This window comes from Zonotrichia albicollis, chromosome 10 (genome assembly GCF_047830755.1).
Source record: "Zonotrichia albicollis isolate bZonAlb1 chromosome 10, bZonAlb1.hap1, whole genome shotgun sequence".
Classification (NCBI taxonomy): Eukaryota; Metazoa; Chordata; class Aves; order Passeriformes; family Passerellidae; genus Zonotrichia; species Zonotrichia albicollis.
The window spans coordinates 18094220-18115269 of record NC_133828.1 but is presented as its reverse complement, the minus strand read 5'-3'; the positions used below and the strand labels follow the sequence as shown (position 1 = coordinate 18115269).

Sequence of the window (21050 nt, the reverse complement as noted above, 5' to 3'; positions counted from 1 at the left end):
TGTAGAAAAAATATTGTTAATACTGGTGTCAAAGGCTTCCACCTCAATTTGGGTAAATCAATGCACTTCTTTGTGCCACAGGGCCCAGGTTTTTCCTGCAGAGGTGGCTTTGTGTCACTGACAGAGTCACAGGACCAGCCTGTAAAAAGTGGGAGCTGTTCCCCACACCCAGGGAACAAACATTCCCCACCTCTGTCACTCCAGCCAGGGACATGCCTTCACTCACTAAATTTTAACTTTTCTGCAGTAAGGATGCTTGCCCTAAATCATTCAATGTTGAAGAGAGGGAGAGTCATATCCCCCCACCTCTCTTACAGACCGCTCCTACTAGGAGAGTTTACAAGCTACTGAACTGCTTTAAGGTAAAACTCAACTTCAGCACCATATGCAGAGGCTGGAGCACTTAATCCTTCTTTTCAGCAGCACTCCTCTGCCAAAAATTGCTGAATTAGAAAAGGCTTCAAGCTAGTTAATATCCTGCCAACTGACACAAAAATTAAATTTCATCCAGTTGAATAAGCCTCATTTAGTCAAGGACCATTTACAATTTTTTGGAAAAGCTTGATTGCACCATCACAGTTAAATACAACAATTTATCTCTGATAGTCACCATATTCTTAATATTGACTTAATCCCGGAGCACAAAGCTTAAGGGAATGGATATTGCTGAGCACTGATTCCACAAAAATGGTGGAAGAAACTCATTAGAAAATAAATTTTTTAAAAATTCTGGGGTTTAAATTCTTCAATCCTGAAGACCAAGTCTGCTGAAATGCCATCCTAATCTTACTCCAGAAGCTACAGATCTCAGATTATCTGGGGTGTTTTTGTTTCTGCTTCCAGGTTGCAGCTTGTGTTCATAGTTCCCTGATTAATGTCTATAAGGAAAGTACTACAAGTAGAACAAAGAATGTAACTGAAAATGAGGTGCAGCATGTGACTTAACTCCAAGATGACTTCTCCCTGGAGATACAGTTAATTTAGCCTGAATCTGAGCACCTAATTTGCTCCCAGATAATCATCCCTCAAGAAGTAAAGACTTTCCAGATTATGCAGGTCCCATGGTATAATTTCCCACATTTACCAAACACAGTGGGAAATGTGACATTTTGTTGATACAACCTGGAATGGATAGAGAGGAAGGACAAGAAAAAGAGTTTGCTTCCCCTAGCACCCACAACAGAACTCTGTGCTGCCCTTGCTGAGCAACCCAAACCTTGACAGTGCTCCTGTTTCAGGTTCAGACACATTTCATTGAAGTAGTATGTAAAGACTTAATGAAATTCTTAAATCTTCAGCTACTTTATCAGCTACAGGAACATTTTCATGCTTGTACACAAATTATTCCAATAAAATATTAGTTTTCCAATAGAAAATGCTAAAAGCACTTAAGTAACTGCAGTGCCTTTAAAGCTGTAGAATACATTATGTGTTTCAAAAAAGTTCCATTTCTACAGACTTACTCTAAAAATCATAATTTGACATAATAATCAGGCACTGACACATTACTAGACCTTTGATGTTCTTTATCAGAGAATCAAAAATCAATTAAAAAAACCCCACACCTAAAAAGAAATTATTGACAGTGTTGATAAAGAAGTGTGTGAGTGGGAAGAGATGAATATCTGAAGGAGTTTGTTATTTGCATTATAATAAAATACAAATTTTTGTGAAAGCAGCAAGTCAATTTGCATGGAGGGAATGTCAAGAACACCTGAAATCCTTTCACTGAAAACCTTTGAGTATCTCACAAATTCTGCTGGTTAGAGATGTCAGGAATAGCTCTTACAGGGTAATGAAAACAAAGGAGAGAGACTGGAGCTGCTGCCATGTGAGGATCTTGCCCTACATCTGCCAAACCTTTTGTGACTTGCCTGTCTTGTCTTGCAGGTTATGAACAAGACAAAACTTGTGTCTGTGGAAACTGAACCACATATCTGTAACAGGCAGTTAGCTCTGGTGGGCAGCATCTCTGTCAGGAGAGCTGCATCTCTCTCCTGGCATGTGCCAGCAGGGACAGGGACCTCTCTGTGACACCCGCAAGGACCTTTCAGTTCAGCTGCTCCTTTCTGCAGAAGGTCTAAGTATACCCTTGAAATGGTTTAAGTTCCAACATATTTGTCACCTTTCTTCACAGGAACACCTCTACAGGTGAGAAATTCTGTCTTCTCCAAAAATCCCTTTGTAACTGGCCATAAACAAGAACATTTCCAGGTTAATACCTCAGTCCATTTTTCTAGAAAGCCTCTGTTGACTATATCATTCAACAAACCTGACAGCTCCTAAAAGTAGCTTAGATTTTACTTTTTCCTTCCTAAACAATTTAACATCAAATATTTTACTGTTTGTGAATCTCATCTAGGAGCTGTTAACACACAAACAAGTATTGCTCCCAAGATATCCTGATTTAATAAAAAAAAACACAAACCCTAATCTCACAAGATAAAGGCCACATACATCATAAACACAAAAATGCTCTGAATATCAAGGATAAGTAGCATTTTTTTCACTCTCCTCTTGCCTTTCCCTGGAGAGAAATTGCAGGAGAGCTGAGCAGAGTTGGTGCCCTTCCCACCCTCAGCTCATGCCCTGTGGCCTTGTCCCAGAGCCACTCCACAGTACCAGCCATTCTCAGGCTACCAAGGATTTCTCAAGTCCCTGCTCTGACCCAGTTGTCATCAACAGATTATTGCCAAAATCTTGTCCAGAAGTTTCACTTCTTGCGAGCTCTGTGCAGTTGCCTGGTGTTGTGTTTGAAGCTGCCTGAATAATTAATTAACTCCTTGAGTGCACAGTGAGGTGCATCTTGTAAAAACATATGGGCTGACAGGATCCTGTTCTTCCTGTCTCTGTAGGTGGTTTCTTATGTTGGCTGAAAGTCAATCCAATATTAAACTATACCCCAAGATTAGATTTTTTTTCCATGGTAAACAAGTTGAGTCAAATCAAATGGCTGCTCCTTTATAGCTCTTGGGATATTCCAGTGAGTTTCTTCCTGCAGAACAGCAGCAATCTACATTAGCTCAGTAGCCAAAGGGGGGATGACAACTGCATCTGGCACCTGAAGGGAAATAATGGCCCTTCAGGACAGTGTAATGATACAGGGGAGCAGCAGGGTAAAACAGGCAGAGCTGGTTGTGATTTCTGTATCTATGTCCATGGCAATAAAGATGGAAATCATGATCCACAGATGGATCACATCAGACTGGATGGCTGATATCTAGGGAAGAGGTAAATGGATAGCATTCCAAAATTACAGGACAAGGCAAAAGCTGGTCCAGGCTCCAGAAGTAACAGCTTTTGACTGAAAGAGAAAGGCTCCCCAAATGAATGAGCAAATATCCAAACAATACAACAAAGTCCATCCCTAAATGCCTCATATGAGTGCTTTTGAGGTTTTCATCTGCTGTTCCCAGCAGCACTCTGAGCAGAAGATACAAAGGGTTAAACACTGAAGCAATGATTCCTATTTCTGTATAATTCCTCTAAACACTGAGTTTGGTTATTCCTAAAATGCTGTCCCTACTTTAGTAGCATATCATGACTATTTATTTCAGCATTCTTCTGTGTTTTCCCTTCTAACACTGTATGTAAAACAGAGGGTTTGAGGATGAATTATTTAGCTGGCTGAAGAAAATGTGCTTTAAAATCTTCTTCTTGGGGACACTGAAGGCATTTAATACCCTGGAAAAATTCAAATCCAGCATCTGCTATCCTGTGAGTTTTGCTGGGTAATGACAAGAACCCAGGGGATTTCTTTACAGCAAGACTTTCTGGATTTATTTTTGTTTGTTTTCTTTTGTTACTTTCACTTAAAGACAATAGGAAATTTAAAAACATTATTAATATTTTAATGAAAATACTTACAGGTTTTTGACAATTTATTGATTAATTCAGGTGGTTTCCAAATTAACCTCCTTTAATTTCATTTCTCCAAGTTGCCTATGATCTGATTTTGTAATTTGACTTCTTTGGGACAAGAATCCTGAAGCATCTTTTCTATTCTTGTCTAGGAAAAAACTATAGTGAATTCTAAATCCACAGAAGAAGTAGGTGGGAACCGTAATTCACAAGAAGTGTTTGAAAGCAGGGCTTCTGTTCATGTGCACATGGATATTTAGGATAAGGTTGTATTTATTGTGAGAAATGGTCTCTTACACAGTGGTTAGGGGCAGATTTTTGATTTGTCACTGAAACCACTCTTTATGTAAAGAATCCCACTCTAATTCCAAGAGGAATTTATTAAATATGCCCTAAAAAATCGAGTCAAACATCTGCAGAGCTAAAGGGACTTGAGCAAATCTGAGCCAATGAATCCCAACTCTAAGACACACCAGGGCATTCATGGTTAACCTCTGTTCCACCAGCTGTAATGATTTTGAAGATGAGAAGATTCTGAAATCAAACCAGTAAAAAAAGAAAAAAAGATATCCACAGAGGGAAAAAGTTTTAAGAAGTTCTGTAGGTTACAGTTGCCAGGGAAACCACTTTGCAACAGCCATATGGTCAGAAAATCTATTTTCTTTGTTCTCTAGGGAGAAAAAAAAGAAAGTATTTTGGTGCAGAAGGGAAGAAAAATACCACAAAAGCTACAGAGAAAAATATTTGCACAGATACACTTAATCACTAATGAGAAAAGATAAATGATTTGCCAAACTAACTTACAGAGTTCCAGCACTAACTAGAATATTAATATAGGAGATGCAAGTTCCTTTCAGCTTTGTGCTCACGCTTTGAAACGAGCAGCTTCCCTTGCTATCAAAGCTCTTTGCTGTGGGTGTGAACTCTGCAGACTGAGAGATGATCCCAGCACTGGCTTTAATTCTCTTTGTCACCATTTTCCTGTTGTCCCTTGCTTTCAGCACAGGCCCTGCTGCTCTAGCAGGGACCATGGCCCATAGATGTGCCTTTTGCAAGCACTTGCCTTTCAACCTTCCACATTAGCAGGTTTAAGCAGAAAAGTTGAGGGCAGGGCTGGAGGGAGCCTGTGGCAGCATGCTCCTTTTCCAGCCCTGCATCCCTGCCAGCACTGAGGAGCAGAGCAGCTGCAGTGCCATGGGCAGAGCTCCCTGCTGACCAGAGGGAGACAAGGGGCTCTCTGCCTCCAGGCCTGGCCCCAGAGAGGAAACCTCATGTCAGCTTGGAAATGGCACCACAACCAGCTGTCCCCATGCAGAGAGGCAGAGGAGTCCCAGACATTCTTGCAGATCTGCAGAAAGAGATTATGAACTCCTCCTTTGCTCATAAATAGAAATAACAGTATTGATTGGATCTCTTTTAGCTTACAAAAGCTTTCTTCCTGGTATAACTATTTTCAATGCTATCCCTGCTAAGATATTTTGAAAAGTTGTTTAGTTCCCTAATAATAGTTTTGGCAGTGAAATAACCTGCAAAACAGCAAAGATGAAAATCTGGTTTTCCTCTGACCACAACAGTTCAGTCCCACTTTTCAGAAACAGGTTTGTCTGTTCAAACTGCTTCACTGTTACAGCAATACCAACAGAAATGTTGATGATAACAAACCTAACAGTTTCTGCTGATGATAATAACCCCAACAGTTTCTGCTCATTATTAATTACAGATATTTACATGCTCCTAACAGTGTGGTTCTCCAAAACCAGGCTTGGATACATGCACAGTCACAACTTATGTTGTAAATCACAGGCTACACTGACTTGGCTCATGTTACAGACCTGCCAAAGAAAGTCTAAGGTGAAAACAAATGCAGACTACACCTCAGATCTATTTCTGATTCTCTGTTTGCCCCTGTGTCAGGCAGCAATAAACGAAATCCCAACTTCCTTGTAAAGTTGGTGACTCTGGGATTTACTGTATCAGAAATGCAATGACATGCTCTCCTTCCCAAGCAGGGTTTTTGTGGGATACTGAGACACTCAGAGCAAGTGATAAAAGGTGTGTGGGTACCAGGACATCAGGGATTTGTCCTGTCAAATCTGCAAATAATTACAGGAATAAAACAATTGATGCCAAGACTGGCAATGAGGATGAAAGCATGTTCCCTTTCCTCTTAGAGTCACACTGATATTCCACCTGAACCCTGCACCAGGCAGGCTGCAGAGCTGAGTGAATTAATCATGGCATGAAGGTCCCAAGGTACCCTGCTGTTTGTTATGAGACTGTGATAGGCCTGAGGAAGGATGCTCAGAGCAGGAAACTTGGACTCAAAATAGACATCTACACTCTGAGCAGGGAAATGTCTGCATTTTCAGAAAGAGGTGCCTGAAAATCAGGCATCTTCAGAAGCAAAGGAATCTGTAACTGAGATGTGGCTTTTCTATCATCATCTTTTTGAGCTAGGATTACTTTATTTTAAAACCATCTTGTGTTTTGCTGGAAAGCCTCCATCTCAGGCTCACTCACAGCCTTCACCCAGGAGCTGAGCAGCTCACAGCCACCCTTGGCACTTGGCAGCTGCTGTCACCTCCTGCACCCTGAGCCAGCACTGAGGGGCAGAGGACAAAAGAGTTTCCCAAAATGGCACCAACACTTGACCCATTCTCCTCAAGGATCTCTGTGGTCGGGCAGACTACTCCCAATAAGGACACTAAAAATACTTTTGCTGGAGTTTAACCTTTCATCTGTGAAACTGAGAAAGCCTCTAAAACTTATGGTTAAGATTACCACCTGAAAGAACACCCTGGATCAAAATATTCCCTGGTTAAGTCAATCAAATGGAGAGCAAGGACCAGCCAACAGTGGCAGAAGAGTTTTGGCAACATTGTTAAAAAAAAACATCTCAAATGCCCCCGTTATTCACCACACCCTCAGTCACTTCAGGTTCAGAAGAAACCTTTCCTACCTACTCAGCCCAGAGATTTGCTGTGGCTTTCCATTCTGAACTGAGGACATCATCTTCCCAAGAGGGCAGCTAAACCCTGGCAGCTTCAAGAGGCTTTGCTGCCAAAGGACACCACAGATGAACAAATCCCAGCAAAGATTCAGGTACTGGATTGCTTCTTGTGTACTCAGACCTTTCCCCAGGCCTGCTGCCAGCTTACCCAGCCTGCAAAAGGAGCGACTTGGCAGCAGTTTTGTCCCTCTTAACATTTCTTCTGGCAGATTTAGCAACTGATCTTCTCCCTACCTGGTGCTTTTGCATTAAAGTCCCAGTTGAGGCTTCCAACTGAGAGCAGTTTGCATAAGTTCCTGAATTCCTGCTCTGCAATCTTTGCATCTCTCTCTTTTGACGAACATGCAGATTGCTCCTAGCGATACCTGAACCTAAAATGAACCGAAAAACGTATTACAGCTTTAAAGCTTGCCAAGCAGTGGAGGAGAAATTCACACCAATCCCAGCTCTCAGAACAGCTGTTGTGACAAGGTGATACTGCTAAGGAGTCTCAAAATAGAAGCCAAGGCAACTTCTCTCCCTGTAAGGGTTCTGCTGTGTTTTGCCGTCTCCAGCTGGAATCTAATTGCAATTTAAACCCAGAGCTCAAACCCCACAATATTTCCTACTTTTAAAAGTTCTTTCAAGGAAACAGAGAAAATAAAATATAAAACCATAATCTAGATTTTCTTTGAAACAACATGGAATCTCCAGAGGTACAGCAATTCAAGTATCTCTTCACCTGAATTTAGTGAAACACTTTTTGGTAAATAACAAGGTGTCAGGGAAAAATAATACTTTATTTCATATACTTCCCATTATGCTCTGTGGGGGGGTTTTTTCAAGTCAACAGCAGATGCTAGGTATAGCTGAAAACCTAACTCACATTTTCACAGATATGTGTTATTTGAAACCATTTCATATTTGAACTTCAGGAATTCTTCCACATCTCTCAGTGAATTATCTCAAATGACATTATGATAATAAAGATGACTGACACAATTGTATTTATACTTGCTGCCTGCCTCCATTCCACTCTCAGGGCTTGGAGGGTGCTGCTAAAAGTATTATGAGCACAGATTGGTCCATTCAATCACAAAATCCCTGTCTTGCATGAATGTATTTTCCTATTTATTTTAAACCAGGCTTTATTATTTGCATCCACCTGTACTAGCAAGGTAACATCTACACATTTCCTTGTGGCTCTGCTGGATGTTTGTTGAGGAAGAACTGTATATTTCTGCTTCCTGATTATGTGCTGGGGGTAATCTACTAATGCAAGACAAAAAGCAGTTCATTTTTCCTGCCCCAATTTGCCACATCAAACACAAAGTGTGAGCTACTGATGGTGGCACAAGTCTCAGGGTTTGGAAGCTCTTTCTGGACCAGATCACTCTTCCTGTGCCCATTTAAAAATTTTCTTTCTAATGAGCTGAAATGATGTTTTACCCCATAAAAACATATTTATGCAGTCTCATTTTCCCCTCCCACCATCTACGTCAATATTTCTTATGATTCCTTAACAATGCACCTTGATCAGTACCCAGGAAGAAGACCATGAAATAATCATAAAATCATAACCAGTTACCACAAAATCTGTTACCTTTTCCACCCTTCCCAAACCATGGAGGTGTACGACCCTAGAACATCTCTTCCTAATAAAGAAGTCCTGTCTCCTTAAAAAGGAGATCTTTTGGGACTTTAACCTCTTGGCTGTTAGAAGAACCTGCTAGAAACAGGTTCATTTTAAAGTCCAGACACTGTTTTTAACAGCTCTTAAATGTTCAAGGAAACAACATCACACATAGGACATTGCTCAGAATTTACCTGAATGTTTTATTTTCTCAGTTTTCTCCCCTACACACTCCTTACTAAAAATCTTGCTCTAAGACATTATGAAAACTAAGATTTAGCCAGAGCATATTTCACTTTGAGGTAAATTTAGGCATTATCTTCTTTCATAAATAAGAAAATTCATTGCAACATGTACCTTTGTACCTTTGGTGAATTTCATCTCTGCTCTGATCCCTTATAACCTGTGCTCTTCTGCTAGGATTATATTGGGATATGCATTTTATTTGGTAATTGATACTATTAAGCATAAGGGAAGATGTCAATTTATAATTTCACCTTGAATTCCTTTCTACATTGTGCACGTTTGCCAATATAATCAAATTTAGAACTTCTGATGCTTTTCTGCGTGTCAGTTCAGAAGTTCCTGGGTCAATGCCTCTGCCATCATCCACACCAAACACTTAAGCCTGTCTTTTCCTCTACAGGCAGACATATCTAAGTACTCTTCATCTAAACCCACATATTTCACTATCATTCAGATTTTGAAGACAGGTGTTAAAATCTCCATTGAAAAGAACAGAAGTGACTGAAGTCTACAGGTTATTTTTGCTTCAGTGAAACAACTTGATTGACAATTTGCTACAATTAATCAAGCTCATTCCAGCAACATTAAATATCTCAAAACAAGTTTCTGAAAGGAGAATTATTTTTAGCTGAGTGAGCCTAATTACCTGTTCTAAATAAATTGAGTATTTAAAGATATCTCAATCCCCTACTTCACATCGCTACAGATAAGGGAAAAGTAAAACTCATACAAATCTTTACTGACAAAAGAGATATTTTGGCCTGCAATTATTATTTTTATACCATCATTAGTAACAAAACAGGAGTCATGATCCCTCCTGCATTTTCATTATGGCAATGTTACTTCTCAAATCTTTACCTGTAGCTCTCTTGCTGCACAAGTAACCAATACCCATAAGAAGTTTTAAGTAAAAGGCCTGAGCTGACATCTCAGATTCAGTAGAGGACTAACCTCCTTTTGCATTGTAGCTCTCCCTTTGATCCTGATACATCTCCACAGACATAGACCACAACCTTTTTGCTCTCTTCGTGTTCTAACAAGGGCTAAGCTCATTTGTATTATTACCTTAATGCCACATGATGTCAATGGTAATAGTTTAATCAGGCTGTACCTTTTCTTGACTAGCCACACTCATTCTTTCCCATTCAAATGAACCCTGGGAGTTAATTGAATTATCAGTTTTTAGACAGAGATCATTATTAGAATTCTATTTTTATTCCTCCTATAGATTCACTCCAAAACTGCCTTCCAAAAAGTGTCACTGCAAGCAGGAGTCTGCAGAAACAATGTTTTCAGATTAACAAAAAAGGTGAAGATTGGAGGAATTTCTCCATCTTCACTCTCAGCCCAAGGAGATCTTGCTGAAAGCACAGAACTGGGATGAGTTATGCAAACACTGCACTCTCTCCTTCCCCACACCCATTTGGGCAGGATTGTTGACTTGTTATACGGATTAAATAAGGAAGCAAACACAAGTGGTGACGCACTGCCTTGACGCTGAATTTATATCTGATCCTCAGGCTCAGATAGGGCCATCAAAGGTTTAGTTCCTCTGTACATAGCTTTGAAAAAAAACCCCACACAGTAACAGACAGCTCCTGAGCCTCCACTACTAGTCTCTGCATTGGAGTGCATAAAATCACATGCAAAATGTTCAGTGCAAACAGAGCACTCAGAAGTAGCACAAGGGTCACACAACACCTGGACAGAATTCAGCTCAACTCTCCATGTCCATTTGGCTGGGTAAGCTTTCACAGGCTTTTCTTTTAATCTAATTTACCCCAGTTTTGCTTCAGCCTGTACTTCCAGATATGTCACCCCACCCTGCTTCAGGGTTATATTTACTTCTAGCAAACTTAGAGAACACAGAAATGGAAATCCTGAAACATGCTGGAGGTTTACATAACAGGTGCAAAAAGAGTTATTGCTTATCTGAACAATAATTACAGGAAAACAAAGAATGGACCTAAAAGGGGCCTCAAATCCACATGGTCCCTTCCTGTACCTCAAGGCTGTAGGGTTTTAATCCACACAACTACTGACAGGCATTTGCCCACCTTATTTTAAGACTCCTCAAAAAGCCTTGTGAACTCTTGGCTATTGAAATGACTCTCTGAGCACCTTTCAGATACAGAGCTTTCCTCCAGTCTGTATAACAAACATATTAATGCTCATCCATTACAGACTGGACATGGAGAACACTGTTACACACCGCATTTTATCCAGCCTTTAAGTGCTTTAAGGATTATTGTACCTCATTCTCCCCATCTCCTTTAAGAGGTTTTTACCTTACTGGAGGGCGTTACAGCAGAGCGCTCAATACTCCTGTCAAAAACCAGCTATGCTATAGAAAATCCTGCTTATTCCACCTCCACTCAGGTCATGTATCTCCAAATCCTGCAGTTCCTAAAGTGAAGCTAATCTGTACACAAGACAGGACACATTCAGGGCTATGAATTCACCATTCATAATCACTGCATTCTGTAATCAAAGATAATGTGCAGGGGGCTTAAAAAGCTTTATAACCTGTGATCAAATAGATGCCAAACCAACAACCCCCATTGCTTTCTCCTTCCCCCAGCGTGCTACTCAAGTGCATGTGAAAGGAAGGCTGGAGAGCTGACAGGAGATGTGGTTTGCCTTAATTTGTGGAAGCAGCCCATTGCTTTGGTGACTAACACACACATTTAATTCATGCAGCCCCTTCCAGGGTCTGAAATGCAACACCCAGCTGCAGCAGAAGGCTGCTGCACAGCCAGTGTCAGACACAGTTTGCTGTATTTGCACGTGGGGATCATGAGCTTGGTTCCCATCCCTCTGTGGTGCCCAGGACTATGATTTACATGTGCTTAACTGTGGCACATACCAAGTGAAAAGAGTGCTTGACACGGTGAAGCAGACCTTTTGTGATGCCTTCTGTTTCTAAATAGAAAGTGTGCATCTAACATCTCTGACATCATCAGGGTGCTACTTTAAAAACAGCACAGATACTGAGACCTTTGGAGCTCATGGGAATGGATCCCAGTCATGCACCCATCTGGGAGCCACAAAAGCCAAGCACCTGGTCAGATACAGAAGTTTTAATGTGTTCTCTCAGGATGCTTTAATTGACAGATCACAAACCCTTTTATTCTGATGGACACACATCCTTGTTCCTGGAATGCTCCCAGAAGCATCATCTGTGGCAAGACTGTATTATCATAATTGCAAACTTACATTAGACTGTGTGGAGTCTGTGTAGCAACGTTAAATTAAATTTCTCCTTGGCTTCAAGGGTTGCTATCTGTAATTAGTGGCTTCTGTTCTTTATTACACTGATCAGTAGTGCAGCACTATTCATCACCACAGTCTTAGTTAATTATCCTTGCTAATGATTTTCACTGTGAAAATAATCTACAGGTCCCATTTGCAAAGATTGTTTTGTGTTAAAATGATTGGCTGGTGAGGCACCATCATGTGCTGACAAGCTGGAGGTAGGAAGTGACTTAGCCTGGGAGATTGTGGCTTAGTTGAAGCAGTCAAGAGAGGAGGAAAGCATTATGATTTCAATTTGGCACCAAGGTTGTTGCTATTATCTGCCAGATGTGCGAGAGGGTGGGACTGAGATGTTGTGACAGAGCGCTGAGGGGAGCAAAACAGAAAAAATAAAAAAGACTAACCATACCCACAGCTTTAAGCAAGCACTGCTGGTGGCTACTGCTGTGGTCCTACAAGAGCCAAAACACACCTGAATGGCTAAACCTGTACTTGACAGAATGGTCAGCACCTGCTCTGTGCTTTAAAGCAGAGGTGTTCTCTCTCTGCTGAGGCATTTTTGCCCTGCAGATGGGAGGTTTAGCCAAGGATGTGGTTCGGTAGAAGTTGGCTGTATCCCAGAAAACTGAGGTGTGGCAACACTTTCTCTTGCTAGAGGAACCTGGCACAGAGAATGGAGCCAGCAGAAGACAGCCATGCTGTACTCTTCATACAAATACAGATGATAGATGGCCTTCCCTTTCCCAAGGATCTTCTATCAGAATCAAACAAGTTCTGCTCAACAACTGCTTTTGATTACCTAAGCCTCTTAACAGCTATAAAAACCCAAAGATGAAATTTGTCATGCACCACAAAAACCAGACTGTGAAATTAGACAGCAGCAGCCTGGAACCTGCCCTCTGCAGTCAGTGTTGTTCTGCACTTGGGGGCAGGAACAGCACACACCAACCTGCAGTGCACTCTGCACATACAGTGCCTCAGTCACACCAAGGCAGGAAGGGAAGAGGTGACAGGACTTGCACAGAGCCTCTGCCATTTGTCTCTGCAAGACATTTTAGGACATATGAAATCACCACGATTACAGGGGCTATCAGAAATTATACGCATTTCACCAAGAAAACAGAACCTGCCAGGGGAGGGCAGAGAAAATGAAAAGGACAAAGCTCAGTGACAGATGTTCTTCAGAAGGAAGGTGCCTCTTGTGACTTCACTGAGGAAAGTCAGGAAAGGTGAGGAAGGCCAAGGCACAGCTGGAGCTGAGCCTGACAAGGGATGCAAAGACCAACAGGATCTTCTACAGAGATCTCAGCCAGAACAGGAAGACCAAAGAGAATTCCTCCCTGATGAACATGACTGGCAAACTGGTAGCAATGGATGAGCAGAAGACTGCTCAGTTTTGTCTCTGCAGGGAGCAGCATGGATCTTTTAGGGTATCACATACTTAACACCCAGAGAAGGAGCTCTCAGCTCTTTACAAGGGAAATGCCATTTTCTTGTAAAATGGAGTTTCACAGGCTGCAAATCATTAGTGCCCCTTTTTAGAACTTGAAGGTCTTTTAACAATTAACAGAAGTCATTAGCAAACACCTTCAAATACATGGCCAGGGAGGTTTGCACTAGCACAGATCTGTGAAATTCCTGCAAGTACTTTACTGCTGAGCATGTGACAGAAAATCCTACTGTCTGTGAAGAGAAGTGGGGAATTTACAGTGTAGAAGTTTGGGTCACAACATCTCTGGGGTAAACCCTTTATGGGTAAGGAGTAAACTGCATTGTCTTTTCAACCCCCAGAGGTATTGAAGATTGTGTGTGTGTAACTGCCTATTGCAAATCTGCAAAAATTGCAGTTTGGAATACGTAGTAACTTCTTATCCTAAATGTGTCCAGTGCCCAAAGCCACTGCTTTCCTCAGGTGCTTGATTTTCCCTGTTGAAAAATACTCCAAAATAAATATGTTTATATTTCTATGTGATTTCTCTCTTCAACTGCTGGGAGCCAAATGAAGTGTGATGTTGATTTCAATCTGCTTTGCATAAAATACACAGAACAGACCTTTGGATTTCTAATGCTGGGAACAGCACCAAGTGAAAATTGCTTTCAGGAGAGGCTCAGGGTCTGCATCTCCCTCATGAATGGTTTAGTGGGTGTCTCCAATGGCAGCAAAATGCCCAGTTTGCTTCTCCTCTCTGTGCCAGAGACTAACACACAGTCACAGAGGGCTCAGGTGCTGGAGAACCACAAAAGGCTCAAGGGTTCTTTGAACAGCCCTCAAACACATACCATAGCCAGCACTAAATCATAGGTATTTCTCAAATTTCATCCTAAAGAGTCAGCTGGTATTTATTTCTCCCACAGATGCTCCTGGGAGCCCCTCTAGAGCTTCTGGGAATTCACTGAAATCCAGCTGGATGTACACATGCCAGGATCACCCTAGGACACGTCCAGTTTTGCCTTCCTGTACTTTTGTACCAGAGCATCACCTTCCCTCCCAGCCTGCTTGGACCTCAGAGCTAAACCCCAAAGGACACAGAAAGCTTCCTACAAAGATTGTACCTTGAGCAATGCTTCTGAATGATGTACAAGTATAGACAACAAACCACAGGAATGCATATTGGAAGATCTGAGAGCAGCAAAGGTGGCTTGCACACAGGGAAGAGGAAGCAATGGGAGATAGCAATGGTAGCTGCAACAGCAATGAATGTGTGCTGTCTTATGTACAAAAAAAACCAGTGAGTGAGGTATGAACATTTCTGAGATGATGTGAATAAGGGTGAGAGAAGCTAACTTGCTTTCTCTCTGAAGAGAAGAGAGGGAAGAGATGAAGAAAAATGAAATAAAACACCCAGTGGCTCTGTGTCTTGGCAGGACTAAGTCGGATACACTGCTTTGGGAGTCAAACACAACACTTCTGCTTGCAAGGCAGGACATGGAGGCTGAATAAGCCTTACTGAGAGATTACTGAATCAAGATGCTGGAAGTGATATTCTGCAAGTATTTCTGCTTGCAGTGCTCCCTAATACCTGCATATGAGGCTTTTTAACTGTCTTTCACCACTAAGATACAATATTAAACCCCATGAAAGAAAGAGAGCTCAACAATCCATTTGATGATGCTCAAGTTGTGTTGTAGCCAACACCAGTTCAGATACAACAGCTGCTCCTAAGTTCCTGATTTCACAACATGTGCATCTCTAAAGCTAAACGGTGCCACCCGGATCTCAGTATAGTTTCAAAGTTACACTCTCCTCCCCCTTTTACCTGTTTTCCTATTTTTCAACCTGAAAAATTGCCTTCTAGATTATAGATTTCATGCTAACTTTTTGCTTTCCTGAAGGTCTTTGTTGTCAATGAGCGTTTTTATTTCCCGTCTCTCAAGCAATGTCAAAGACTTTGGAGTGTAGTTAAGCCATAATAACACCATGCAAAACCCAGCACAAACACTTTCAGCTAGACATTATGTCAGGCCCTGGACAGCTATATTGCTGGATTCCTTTGGATTATGAGAAAAATATAATTAATTTTACTAGTGTGGTATTTACTTTGGTTTTCCATTAGCCAAAAATTTAACTACTGTCTAATACCATTCAGGACAAGCACATCTGCTGAAGGGTATACAAGTCACCAGGAGCAATAAAAGTGAAGGGAAAACAATGCTTAAATTGTTATTTACAACTTGGCTATTTATCAGTAAAGGGCAGACTTGAACAAATAAAGAAGCTTTGAGCATTTCAGAAAACAACTGGTGGCTTCCATTACAGACAAATGAGGTGCAAGGGATTCTCAGGGAGATAGCATAGATGTATTGGGTGTGAAAGTTACCACCTTCCCTGCTCCCAGTAAATCATGGAAGGAGGCTGCCACTGACAGCACAGCAGATGAAAACCTAAGGAAGGTGACAAGGTGGAAAACCAGTGAACAGGCAAGAAACAATCAATTTGCTGCAGGGGGTCTGGAGAACAGAGTGCCACACATCAAATCATCCTGCGCCTGCCTGCAGGGAGGGGATAGCCTTCCCCAGCCCACTCTCCTCATTATATCTTTAAGTGATAAATTTTGAGCTGCATACAGCACAAAAAATAAACTGCTTTCTGTTGTCCTCCTTTTAGTATTTAAGAAGAACTGGGCCACTTAATTTATCTTACTCTGGTCGTTGTGCTCAGCTTAGAAATTTTCTGCCTGGAGATGGCCAGGCAAGGTTTCCCACTGGAGAGCTCCAACCAGCCCCTCCCCACCTAGGCTGGGTTGCATGAACATACCAGAGCACTTACTGAAATAAGACAAAGCCATTTTATTCTGCTCTAAACATGCAGGAAACCTTGTCAAAAGGAGAAAAGAAACATCTTTCCACGCTTCAGCTTTCACTCGTAACTTGGGACTAGAATCGGCTATTTCTGTACATGAGAAAGCACATTCCAACTGCAGAGCTGTTTTCCTCCTCAGCTGCAGCAAATCTGCACAGCCCTGCCTGAGCAAGTGAGGCAGCGCCAGCTCCCACCAGCTGGAGAGCCGTCCCAGACCTTCACACCCAGGGAAGAACATCACAGGCTGCACTTTAAATAGATCACACTGCTCAGTATTAGATAGGACTGGGGCAGCTATACCTTTCTTTGAAGCACAGCAAGGGATGGCAATTGTTTTTCCAACTTCCTGTTTACCATTGGTAAACTCCCAATGACAACTTCTTTTAGAGCTTGGCCCATGGGATTGACCTGGCTGCCAAGAGAGGAAGGCTTTACTGAGAGCTCAGGGGTGTCCATGGGAGAGGAAGGACACAGCCAGCTGAATGGCAAGCCTAGGACACGGCAGTATCAGGAATTTATTAATACAGTGACAAAGGTTTTCGAAGTAGTTTTTAGGTTCTCAAGTCCCATGTCTAACATGGAGGTTGGGTTATTATTTTCATCCTACCACAATGAAGGGGGATAAAGAACTGTCAGGGCTCCTGTAAGTGCTGAGCAGTTGAGAGCAAATGACTTAGGGCACAAAGGAACCTGGTGGCTCCTACACCAGCAGATGCATCTGTGCCAGCCACTCACTGCCACACTGCTCTCCAATGACAGAAACAAAACAGATTAAAGCTGCTTTTGTTTTGAACTGTCTTCCTCCTGAACATTACCTTCATGCCTTCAAAGGTTTCAGGTAAACATTACTGGAAGTGTGACTCTCTTATTGAAAAGAGGTTTAATGTGTGTGAAGAAAATAAATAGGTTTTGTAGTGATAAGGTGATAGCTTATTTTAGGAAACATTACAAATTATTAGGATCCCATTAATTATTTTCCCTTCTAAATAAGTCTAATGTGAGACTCTTGAGAAAAATAAATCTACATTATTGTTACAAGCATAGGACACATGGGCTCTGCTTTAGTAAATTGGGTTTTGTTAAATCTACCAATGTGTTTGCACCAAATCTGCGTGTTTTCCTTTTTCCAGGTTGCTTTCCTTCATTCTGAATTAATATCTAACAGCAGGTAATGCAGACAGAATGCCAGAGTGTCACAATACAGTGTTATTTAATTGTTTATAGATTGGTAATAGGGTTTCATATCCATCTTCTGTCAGATGTACCAGCAACTTGAATTATAAGCAGGGCTTCCAGCTCTTAAAAAGGGAAAAAACCCTCAAACAAAACCTATAACGGATCTTCAAAACAAGGCAGTGGGAACCTCCACACTTATTACTGGGCTGGAGAAGAGGATTCCTCAGATTGTGCCCTCTCCTGCAGGTAGATTTTGTATCTGGATAGTAAAGAAAGGGATGCAGCAGAGCCCAAGAGCCAACAAGAGCTCTTCGTTGAGCCAGCACTGACAAAGGAGCACCAAATTTCTTTTTCCCGGGCGGAAATGCCCCAGCTTTCCTGCCCAGGCAGAGTACTAGTTGTGCCCCTGGAAGAGGTCAAATTAACCTAGCAAAGCATTTAAAGACTTACAAGCAGATCCCAGAATGAGGCTAATCTTAATATTTCTTCTAGTTGAAATGGAACATTCCCAGCTCTTCCAAAGCACAGAGGCATCAGGACAGAAAGCAGTGGGCTAACAAGGAAGAGCCTGAAGCATGGCTTGCCTAATTAGGATGACAAATCTTTCTTTTCAGCAGGAGAAATCAAGAGCAGAGGTGGCTGAAGAACACACCAGTGAGAGCTCAGATTTTGTCTCCGAAGTGAGTCAGTGTCACCTCCTCTGTTTGAGAGCCAGAGGAGGTTTGGGCACTGCTGCTACCCATCAATGAGCACCCTCCAGTCTCTGATAGATTTCAAAATACTTCAGGAGAAAACCAACTTGCTCCATGCTGAATGAAAAATGACTTTTTATTTAGATCTTCCAGCCATAAGAAGGTTGAGAACATTACTAAGTGACCTGGGCTGGAAAGTAATGCATTTCCTTCACATTTTAACATAAACTTAAACCAACATGTGTTTTAACAAAGAAAAATACTTATGTATCACAAAAAAATTAAACTCTTTTATAGTAGTTCTTTAAATGAAAAAGCTGCCATATTACTGGGCAAGATTTTTTAAACTTTCTTGGAAACCTTTCACACCATTAGACAGCATACCTGCAAGTCTATGGAAGAGCCAAATGAAATTAAAACTACTGGTAGAGCTGAACTTTAACAGAGCCTTTGAAAAAGAGAAATATTTGTCAAAGCTAACTTTGTAGGAATAATTTTATTTCTTGAAAAGCCATATTCCAAGATACACCTGAAATACTAAGTGACTGAATAGTAAAGTATTTCCCTATGTAAAATCTTCAAAATATGCCTTACTAACAACATGCTTCCCTTTAACACTTACTGTGCTTTTCTGAAGTTATTGAGTATAATGATATTAAATTTAACCATGCCTTGCATGTCAAGATCTCTAGAACTAACACAAGTATATACACACACTAGTAGATTGGTAAAATAATTTATGCTTAATGTTAGAACAAAGCCTTTGAAATTTCTATTGAATTAGCATAAACGTACAAAATTCTAGAAAAGCAAATTCTTTTTTTCAATGCTTTCTGTGTTTGATAGTTGTACTTGCTTAAGTAAGACTAGATACTATAGAAGAAGCCAAGAAATAAATTCCCTTTGTATTAATAATGAAAGACATACCCTGTTTGCAAGAGAAAGCTTCATGGCCTGGTCAGCAGGTTTTTCTGCTCTTCTCAAACCTGTGCACTTCCTCAATAGATAATATGACAGGCAATTCTTTCAGCTGAAATTCTCAGTCTAACACTGCCAGGAATATTAAAAGTCACCTTCCTCAGGAAGCCACACAAAAACTCAGAAGATCTGCACCAGTAAGAAAAACATGGATGTGTTTGGATGGCAAAGTATTTCACTGATTCCAAGATATAAATTTCAAGCAACAGTGATGCTCTCACATCAGCATCTAAGAAATAGCATATAATGATCTGTGCTTTCAGAGATGAAAGAAAAACAAATGTAAGAGGTACTAAATAAAAGGAGGATGACACAGGAAACTTGTTAAATGTTGCTTAGCAAAGATGCATTTGTGCTATTTGTATGGATGACAGACACATTATCTACTTTGATAGAAGAATCACATTTATGTTTACCCAGAAAAACCCAAAGGCTTTAACTGGTGCACTGCTGGCTGGGTCACAGCACACTGGATCCCCTTGAACTGCTGGGTCAGTACAAGGCAAGCACTCACACACATTAAAAAATAAAAAAAAAATAAAGAGGGAAAACACCAAACAACTTTACTCAAACACCAGTTTTGCTTTATTTTCCCTTTTATAATTGTTAGAATAACATAGTGAAGGATGTTTGAAAGGGTGTTTTGTTTCCTGCTGCCTCTTCTTTAGCCAATACTTTCTATTTTTCACACAGCTTACAATTCTGCAAACACTGGGACCAAAAATAATCCAAGCTGTCCTGTACCTCCAGCTTTTATTTCTCACACTAAACTTTTAAGAAGCCTGCAGGTAAAATGGGAGTTAAATCTCTAAGTGTTTTGAGGATCTGGACATCTTTCCAGAGCTGCTTAGAACCAGTAATTGAAATACATCTATCAAATTGAAGCACAAACAGAAATACATCTTAACTAAATACCAGACAATGAGATTTTCTTGGTGGGGCATGCTAAATGAGTGCTATGTAAAAAGGAACAGATCTCCTGGTTATCTGTCTGAAGTGACAGCATGTATTTGAGACAGGCTCTCTGCTGCAGGTCTGATCCTGCTCTCATCTGTTGTGACACCACACCCCAGGCCAGCAGGGCTCCGTGCCTGGCATGGGGCCGTCTCTCACACACATCCCTGCTCTGAGGCAGCAGGGAGAGTTCACCTCAGTTTTCCTTTTTCACTCAAATTAGACACCTGGCGGTTTAAAATAACATTTTGTTTGTTTTTTTCTGTTCCTCCCATGGGAGCACAGCAGAAACAGCCACATTTGAGACAGAGTACATCAAGAACTACACTGGTGCAACCCATCACAGAATTTATATTGTTATAGCGGTGGCATCATTTTCTATACAATCTTTCTCTTGTAGCAAGTTTCCTTTATCATCACATCCTTCAAACACTGAAAACCTCCAAAGAGGGCTATGATTAGCAGCAATAGATAGAACATTCCCACATTTCCTCAGCAGGGGCTGACAAACCTGGTGAGCTGTGCAGCTCCAGCAGGGACAGCCCAGGCTACCTGTGATGGGATCAGCTACTGGGCCAAGGCTTTGCAGTACAAACTCACTCACTGCTGCTCAACCAGCTCAGGGGCAAACAGGCAAGGTGCACTCATAGCTGGAAGCCAGGCACAGCAGCTGGGAGCAAGTTATTGCCATGGTGTGGTGGTCCCCACATTCCCTGCTGCACCGGACACATTCCATGTGTACAGCACCCTAAGGGCAAAACCCTAATGAGCCTTTCTGACAGCAAAGCTCACAATTGCTCCTCAGCCAGCAAGGGCCTCTGGAATGGCACTGGATTTTTATGCCTGAGTCACCCATGTCACTGAAAACCACCTCCTCAGTGCCAGCATTGGATCAATACCAGGTTATATAGCAAAACAGTAAATAGCTCAATCAAGCCGCTAACAGATAGTGACAAGACAGCCTTC

At 41.4% G+C, this 21050-nt stretch overlaps 1 long non-coding RNA gene across 1 annotated transcript in view; it reads right to left on the bottom strand.

Moving 5' to 3' along the window:
* LOC102070546 (uncharacterized) overlaps positions 1 to 19345 on the bottom strand; it is a 182643-nt gene extending 163298 nt beyond the window's left edge. Inside the window, exon 1 of the long non-coding RNA XR_003381291.2 lies at positions 19080 to 19345. This is a non-coding gene — a long non-coding RNA (uncharacterized LOC102070546). The remainder of the gene's footprint in view (positions 1 to 19079) is intronic.
* Between the last annotated feature and the right edge of the window lie 1705 nt (positions 19346 to 21050).